The sequence below is a fragment of the Mobula birostris genome, chromosome 7 (genome assembly GCF_030028105.1).
Source record: "Mobula birostris isolate sMobBir1 chromosome 7, sMobBir1.hap1, whole genome shotgun sequence".
NCBI lineage: Eukaryota > Metazoa > Chordata > Chondrichthyes > Myliobatiformes > Myliobatidae > Mobula > Mobula birostris.
Window position 1 is genome coordinate 30,443,683 of NC_092376.1, and position 9,365 is coordinate 30,453,047.

A 9,365-nucleotide genomic window follows, 5' to 3' on the forward strand; every position below is an offset into this window, starting at 1 on the left:
CTGTACCCCAGTGTCATTCGTTTCCCCGACTTTGCTATAAATAATGCAGTGCTTCAGTGGTATAGCCCAAGCAGCTGTATAGAGTATAACACACACAGACTGCTGGAGGAAATCAGCAGGTCAAGTAGCATACAATGTCAAGCAGGTTAATCAAAATCCTATTCCAAATTCCTCAAGCAAGACTTTGAACAGCAGTTTAACTGGTTCTGGAAGCAAGCCTGGAAGATCATCGGAGACAAGTTTGTACCTTGACGACAAAGATTAGTTTGGGTTGAATTACGTTCGAAGAATTACTATGTGAGGAGTAGTTGCTCTCCGGTTTGGCTTAATAGTTGAGTTGGATCCTGGGGTAGTTTGCTTCATTCCTCTTGGGTGTGATTCACCCAAAGGCTGAGAGAGCTAGGCAGTTAGGTAACCGTTCTCAAATTATCTTTTTTAAAGTGTTTTGGAACAGCTTTGAGCCCAGCCTTGAAACCTCTTTGGGGAAAGCAAGTTTATGAGCAGTAGTAATCATACCGGAGGACCAAAAGCAGTATACCGCAGTGCAATGGTCATCTGTCAGGACTGGAGTTGGCAGCTTCCAAAGGAGGAACCACTTTAAGCCATTACTCACATGTAACTTCATAAAGTTGCTGTTACAGGGACAATTATTTTGCCAGTTCCAGAAATTAGGCTGAACCATGGCACAGGCTTAAATTTGACTGTTATCATTCTTTCCAAAATATTTTCGTGCACATGATATTTGCCCAAGTACTACTCTCCACAGAGCTAATCACATGCAATATGGTGAAAGAGCTAAAAACTATAAATGCAGGTCATTCTTGGTTTATTTTCACAAGATATTATAATTTTTCTTCAGTTTGATTTAGATACTTCCAGCCATAATAATGAATGATAAAAGGATATTGTCAAGCATCTGCATATGAGTTCTACACACAATTCAGCTGGTTAATGTAGTAAATGGATAATCGAAAAGTCATAGCCCATATCAACCTCACTCACATCATCTGAGGCTGAAGTAGAGGCTTCAATGTAATTGGCCTCAATACAGTTTGCTAAAAAGACCATACGACCATATGTAATAAGAGCACGATTAGGGTATTTGGCTCATTAAGTCTGCTCCACCATTCAATGCTCGCTTTTATTGGTGCACGATTTGTTTTTTCTCTCTCCGCACATTGGGTGTTCGAGGGTCTTCTTTCGTTTTAATAGTTCTATTGGATTTCTTTGTTTTGTTGCTGCCTGTTAGGAGATGAATTTCAAGGCCGTAAGAAGTATACATACTTTGATAATAAATGTACTTTGAACTTTTGAACTTTGAATTATATATGCTTATTTTTGTCTCAACCACATTCCCCCGTAACCCTTACCAATCAAGAACCTATCAATGCCTGCCTTAAATATGCCCAGTAACAGCCTCCACAGCCCTCCTTGACAATAAATTCCACAGATTCACCACCCTCTGGCTAAAGAAATTCTTCCTCACCTCTGAAGAAGGTGATTCTGACACCTTTATTCTGACACTGCTATTGGATAATGAACCTGTTACATACAAGTGAAGAAGAAGGTTGGGACAAATCAAAGACGTACTTGAAGAGAAGAGCACAACACCTTCTACGCCCGCTTTGAAAGGGAGAACATAACTACAGCTGTGAAGATCCCTGCTTCATCCGGTGACCCTGTGATTTCTGTCTCAGAGGCCAATGTTAGACTGTCTTTAAGGAGGGTGAACCCTTGCAAGGTGGCAAGCCCTGATGGAGTACCTGGTTTGGCTCTGAAAACTTGTGCCAACCAACTAGCAGGAGTGTTCAAGGACATTTTCAACCTCTCGTTGCTATGGTCAGAAGTTCCCAAATGCTTCACAAATGCAACAATTATATCCGTGCCTAAGAAGAATAATATGAGCTGCTTTAATGACTATCGCCCGGTAGCACTCACATCCACAGTGATGAAATGCTTTGAGAGGTTGGTCATGGCTAGAATCAACTCCCACCTCAGCAAGAACATGGACCCATTGCAATTTGCCTGTCGCCACAATAGGTCAATGGCAGATGCAACCTCAATGGCTCTTCACACGGCTTTATTCCACCTGGACAGCACAAACACCAATGTCAGGATGCTGTTCATTGACTATTGCTCAGCTTTTGACACTATCATTCCCACAGTCCCGATCGATAAGCTACAGAACCTCGGCCTCTGTGCCTCCCTCTACAATTGGATCCTCGGCTTCCTAATCGGAAGACCACAATCTGTGCGGACTGGTGATAACATTTCCTGCTTGCTGACATCAACACTGGTGCGCCTCAGGGAAGTGTGCTTAGCCTACTGCTCTACTCTCTCTATACCCACAACTGCGTGGCTAGGTATGGCTCAAATAGCATCTATAAACTTGCTGATGATACAACCATTGTTGGTAGAATCTCAGATGGAGATGAGAGGGTGTACAGGAGTGAGATATAACAACTGCAGTGTGGTGTCACAGCAAAACCTTGCACTCAATGTCAGTAAGACAAAAGAGCTGATTGTAGACTTCAGAACGGATAAAACATAGAAACATAGAAACATAAGAAAACCTACAGCACAATACAGGCCTTTCGGCCCACAAAGCTGGGCCGAACATGTCCTTACCCTAGAACTACCTAGGCTTACCCATAGCCCTTTATTTTTCTAAGCTTCATGTAGCCATCCAGGAGTCTCTTAAAAGACCCTATTGTTTCTGCCTCCTCCGCTGCCACTGGCAGCCCATTCCACACACTCACCACTCTCTAGGTAAGATAAGGGAACATGAGCCAATCCTCATAGGGAGATCAGAAGAGGAGAGAGTGAGCAATTTCAATTTCCTGGGTGTCAAGAACTCTGAGGATCTAACCTGGTTCCAATATATCGATGCAGCTATAAAGAAAGCGAGAGAGGGGCTATATTTAGTTAGGAATATGAAGGATTTGGTTTGTCTGCCAAAACACTCGAAAACTTCTATAGGTGTACTATGGAGGGTATTCTGACAGGCCACATCACTGTCTGGTATGGGAGTGGCTACTGCACAGGATCGAAAGTAGCTACAGAAAGTTGTAAAATTAGTCAGCTCCTTCCGTGGTATCCAAGACAATAGTAGCATTTATAGTAACAGTGCCTCAGAAAGGCGACATCCATTATTAAGGAGTCCCATGAGCAGGACATGCCTTCTTCTCACTGTAACCACCAGATAGGAGGTACAGAAGCCTGAAGGCACACACTCAGTGATTCAGGAACAGCTTCTTCCCTTCTGCCATCCAATTCCTGAATGGACATTGAACCCAATTTTTTAAATGTTATTTCTGTTTTACACTATTTTTAATCTAAAATATTTAATATACATATATACTTACTGTAATTGACTTATTTATTTTTTCTCTTTCTATATTATCGTGTATTGCATTGTACTGCTGCTGCTAAGTTAACAAATTTCACGATACATGCCAGTGATAGTAAACCTGATTCTGATTCTTACTCAACAAAGGCTCCATCTCAAATACATTTTTTTGGCTGTGAAGGACTCACCCTAAGGTTACATAAAAGAGCTGTTCAAATACGCTCAGTGGCCATTTTATTAGGTAGACCTGCACGGATGCTTTAATACAAATTTCTAATCAGCCAATCAAGTGGCAGCAGAGATGGTCAAGAGGTTCAAACCAAACATCAGTATGAGGAAGAAATGTGACCTAGGTAACTCTGAGTGTGAAATAATTGTTGGTGCTAGACAGGGAGGTTTGAGTATCTCAGAAACTGCCAATCTCCTGGAGTTTTCATGCACAACTGTCTCGAGAGTTTACAAAGAATGGTGCAAAAAAAACCAAAAAAAAACACGTCCAGTGGACAGTAGCTGTGTGGGCGAGAATTGCCTTGTTAGTGAGAAAGGTCAGAGGAGAATGACGAGACTGCTTCAAACTAACGGAAGGCAACGGTAACTTAAATAACCACGCGTTACAACAGTGGCATACAGAAGAGCACAACATGTTGAAACTTGAAGAGGATGGGCTACAGCAGCAGAAGACCACAAACTACACTCAGTGTCTATTTACTTGGTACCTCCTGTATCTAATAAAGTAATCACTGATTGTAAATGTTCATTGCAAAGCATTACAGTTACCTGTTACACCATGCCCAAAGTGAGTCACCGGCAGGCAAAGTTTCAAAACTGGCCCAAATTGCATGAATGTCTGTGGGCTGGTAAAATACCCTGCATCATGATGTGTCCTTAGTAGAGTGTGGTAGCATATCTGTTTCTGTAATCTCCTGCTGGATAGAATGTGAAAGGTGAGCAAGGTGAAGGATTCTATTTACGATGTGCAATAATTGCCCATCAGGAATAGTCAGTATTCCGCCCACTGATATTCCAGCTTTCACAAAGGCAAACTGATTTGACTGTACAAAATGATTACCACGAAACAACACATAACAGGAGGAAAATTGACTCGGGCTGATAGAAACAGTTCAGCAGCAGTAGCTCTTTCCTGAATGTCATATAAAATGGAAGGTGTTATTTACTTCGGTTAAATTCAGACTCATAAATTCACATGATTTAGGACTTTGGTTACCTGTGGGCTTCTCTGAAGCGGCCAGCAATGTGCAGCTGAATGCCGATAGCACTTGTACAAATACATAGACTCAGTGGCCACTTTACTAGGTATGCCTATATACCTACTCGTTAACGTAATTATCTAACCAGCCAATCACGTAGCAGCAACTCAATGCATAAAAGCATGCATACATAATCAAGAGGTTCAGACCAAACGTCCGAATGAGGAAGAAATCTGATCTAAGTGACTTTGATCATGGAATAATTGCTGGTGCCAGATGGCATGGCTTGACTAAACAAAATCTGCTGATCTCCTGAGACTTTCACGCACAACAGTCTCTAGGGATGACAGAAAGTGGTGCAAAAAACAAACAGCATGCAGTGAGCAGCAGTTCTGTGGATGAAAATGCTTTGTTAATGAGAGAGGTCAGAGGGGAATGACCAGACTGGCTCATGACAGTAACTATTGACTTTCTCTAGTTATACTGAAGATAATGCTTTAACAGTATGAGCATGCTTTTGATTCTTGAGAGCTAAGCTAATAATCTAATGCACAGGGATACAAATCTTTCAGGGTAGTTTAGGAATTCGAATTGTTTTAAAATACGTATCTAGAAATAAAGAAGATATGGTAATTAAGAAGTGATTGCAAAACTAAGGGATTTCTGTAAAGTCTCGTTTTAATTATTCACTTGATGTGGATATCACTAGCAAGCATAATGAATGAACATCTGGAATTAAACCTTTGGACTTGACCAACAGGAAGTAAATCTAACTATACATCAAAGCAAGATCCATGATTGCTTTCCACCAACCAGTAGCAGACCAGTGGAGTAGAGGCGGTTATAAAGTTCTTTGTTCAACATCACGGCCACGCTGATGCATAACACAAAGGAGATTAAGAGCAGATCAGAAGCTGTGGTTCCTGCAGCAGATGACTCAGCGGACTCCCTAAATACTGGGTGAGTCCTGCTTTAGTAACATTGCAACAGTTTAAAACCACCAGGGCCAAGCAGTAATCCTGAATGGGATCCTCCTACTACATTTCACTTTGATTCTCTCCTGTGCACCGTGGATGAGGTGTGTTCCACCTACAAAATGCATTGCAGTTACTCACCAAGGCTCCGCCAAAATCACCTCCCAAGTTGTTCCAACAAGGAGACCAATGGGAACACTACCCCCAGCAAGTCCATTCCTGTACCACCTTAACAGAAGATATTTTAATCATGGTCATCAGATCCAAATCCTGGGCTCAGTTCCCAAAAACGTTGTGGGTGGTGCCTTCAACAGAAAGAATGTAGGGGTTCTCAAAGGCAGTTGGTCCCTGCTTGTCAAGGAGGATTAGGGATGTGTAATGAGATTAAAATTGAAAGATTAGCTTTTATTTGTTGCTTGTTCATCAAAACAATCAAGTGTGCAATGAAATGTGTCATTTGCATCAATGGCGATCGCAGTCCGAATGTATGCTGGTGGCTGCCTGCAAGTGTCGCCATGCTTCTGACGCCAACGTAGCACGCCCACAACCTGCTAATCCTTTCTAACCCGCGTGTCTTTGGAATGTGGGAGGAAAGTGGAGCCCCTGGAGGAAACCCACGTGGTCACCGGGAGAAGGTACAAACTCCTTACACACAGCGATAGGAACTGAACCCCCATCACTGGCAGTGTAAAGCATTACACTTGCTGCTATGTCATAGTACCACCCTTCAGCAATATACTCATCTCGTACATTAATCTCCTTTAAAACCCTATAAAAATAGAGAAAAGTGAAATAACAATGGGAAAGACTTCATTTTTGCAACAAATGCCATAATTAGATTTGAGGTTGCAATGCATTGAGGAATGTGTGGGAAACATGATTTAACATCATCTAATTTAAATGGACAGAGATCTGCTCAGAATTATAGTTTACATGACTTTCCCATCTAAATTCCCCAGAGAGTGCATTCAGGTTATCCAATGCACCCAGTCTCAAAGGCAAAATTATCTGCATCAAGACAATTATTTCTTGATTCTTTCATCTCCTTTTTTTGAGATGAGCTGTTTTGCACCAAAGTATATTCCATACTTTTCTGCAGCACATCAGTGGCAACAATGGGACATTAAAATTTATGATACTTAAATCTATTCTGTTTTCTTTTCTCTAGAACTCCATAATACGCTGGACTGCAAATCTGCGGGTGCCTGCATTTTATTTGTGTTCAGTTCAGTGCTACAGAGGTCATTGCTTCCTTCCTGTTGGATCACCAGCAGCCTTCTTCTCTTTCTGGTTCAGGACCGCACCAAAGAGTGTATCCACCCACAAATCCATCGGGAGCTCTCTGTCTCTAAAATATACAAAGACAGCTCTCTTTAACGGCTGTACATTCCTCTAGACCTGAGCCAGAGTGTGTCACGTACTGTGGCCCAACCCTGGAACTAGACATTAGTTTGATCTTGGCAGACGGCAAGCCTTCCAGTAACTTTGCCTTGCTAGGTTTTGTCAGCATTAAGAGAACAAAGACAAGTTTAAACAATCCAGTTAGAGTTTTCTCAGCATTATTTAAATTAGGTCACTGGGTATTTATAATTCCAAGGAGACATTAATTTGCTGACTGCAGCAATTATTCTAAAATAGGAAAGGTGTATGTGCAGAACTGAGGATAACAGTGATAAAGGTTTCATTTTGGCACCAGAAGAGCTTAATGAAAAAGTATTATTTTAATGATCTTTCAATAGCTGAGAACCTTGTGTTAAAGAAGTAATCTAATGACGATGTCTTGCTCAACTAATATCTTTATGTAGCATATTTATTTTACTGTGGTTAAAGATAATTAGAAACCCACAACAACATGATCAGTAATGTAAATCAGGCAGAAGCTCAAAACACAGATTACATGTGACCTTGGTAATATTCGGCTCTTTATGCTTAACCAGAAAGGAAAGGAATTGTCTCTCACCTTATCACAAAGCCATGTGATGTCTGGATCTTCATGTTCGCTAAAATGACATTGACATGGTGCCTAATGATTGCTGTTGTGGTGACGTTTATTGTGATAAACCGAAAGGCTGATGCCATTGATCTCTTGTCGTTAGCTATTACTGGATTGTGCGAATACTGTCAGATGCTGTTAATTCATTAAAGCTCTTAGTCAAGCAAATAATTCAGGGGGGTAAAAAAACAGTGAACTCAACTATGGAGTGTGCAGGATATTCCGAGGAGAATGGTTTATCTTTTACCAGCCTTTAGGGTAGAACTTCCACTTTGTGGATTTCTCTTAGGGTTGCTTAATCTGGGGGATCATTAGAAAGTTTAAAACAATCATGATAAAATTCAGCGGAAATAATGCAGAATAAACATATTAGCACACCAGAGTTCAACCCTCTCCCTTCACTGAGGTTAGTTAACCATTATTGGATCTTGACGTTTACTGAGTACAAGTACAGTAATTCAAAACCATTAAAGCATGCACCCAACAGCCCTGAGCAATGTATCTCTAAACTTCTGGGTTGTGTGTTTATTCATTAAGCCATGAAACAAGGAAATATTTTACCACAATATGTATTCAGGAACCATTGGCCTAGAAATTGGATTATATCCATAATCCCATTTAATATGGCACGGGTGAACTTCAGCAACTTCTGGGGGACTTCTGCCGGTGGCTAATGAAACAAAGAAAATAACTTTGGCTCCTCCCACTTCCTCCAAACTAAAGGTGTAGCTATGGGCACCCGTATGGGTCCGAGCTATGCCTGCCTTTTTGTTGGCTCTGTGGAACAATCTATGTTCTGTGCCTATTCTGGTATCTGTCCCCCACTTTTCCTTCGCTACATCGACGACTGCATTGGCGCTGCTTCCTGCACACATGCTGAGCTCGTTGACTTTATTAACTTTGCCTCCAACTTTCACCCTGCCCTCAAGTTTACCTGGCCCATTTCTGACACCTCCCTCCCCTTTCTAGATCTTTCTGAATACATATTGTGGTAAAATATTTCTTTGTTTCATGGCTTAATGAATAAACACACATCTGCTCTCAGGATGACGCTTTTCATTCCAGGACGAGGGAGATGTCCTCCTTTTTTAAAGAAAGGGGCTTCCCTTCCTCCACCATCAACTCTGCTCTCAAATGCATCTCCCCCATTTCACGCACATCTGCTCTCACTCCATCCTCTCACCACCCCACTAGGAATAGAGTTCCCCTGGTCCTCCCCTGGTTCTCTGCTTTCCACAGGGATCGCTCCCTACGCGACTCCCTTGTCCATTCATCCCCCCAATCCCTCCCCACTGATCTCCCTCCTGGCACTTATCCTTGTAAGCGGAACAAGTGCTACACATGCCCTTACACTTCCTCCCTTACCACCATTCAGGGCCCCAGACAGTCCTTCCAGGTGAGGCGACACTTCACCTGTGAGAGGGCTGGGGTGATATACTGTGTCCGGTGCTCCCAATGTGGCCTTCTGGGACGCAGACTGGGAGACCGTTTTACTGAACACCTACGCTCTGTCTGCCAGAGAAAACAGGATCTCCCAGTGGCCACACATTTTAATTCCACATCCCATTCCCATTCTGACATGTCTATCCACGGCCTCCTCTACTGTAAAGATGAAGCCACAGTCAGGTTAGAGGAACAACACCTTACATTCCGCCTGGATAGCCTCCAACCTGATGGCATGAACATTGACTTCTCTAACTTCCGCTAATGCCCTACCTCCCCCTCGTACCCCATCTGTTATTTATTTTTATACACACATTCTTTCTCTCACTCTCCTTTTTCTCCCTCTGTCCCTCTGACTATACCCCTTGCCCATCCTCTGGGTTTTTCCCTTCCCCCCT

General features: G+C 42.3%; 1 long non-coding RNA gene across 1 annotated transcript; it reads right to left on the bottom strand.

The window, feature by feature from the left end:
- Positions 1-859: 859 nt before the first annotated feature.
- Positions 860-7,661, bottom strand: LOC140200084 (uncharacterized). Its single transcript, XR_011886556.1, has 3 exons — positions 7,492-7,661; positions 4,127-4,272; positions 860-1,242 (listed from the first exon to the last, which is right to left on the bottom strand). It is a non-coding gene; the product is annotated as an uncharacterized lncRNA (long non-coding RNA).
- Positions 7,662-9,365: the final 1,704 nt, after the last annotated feature.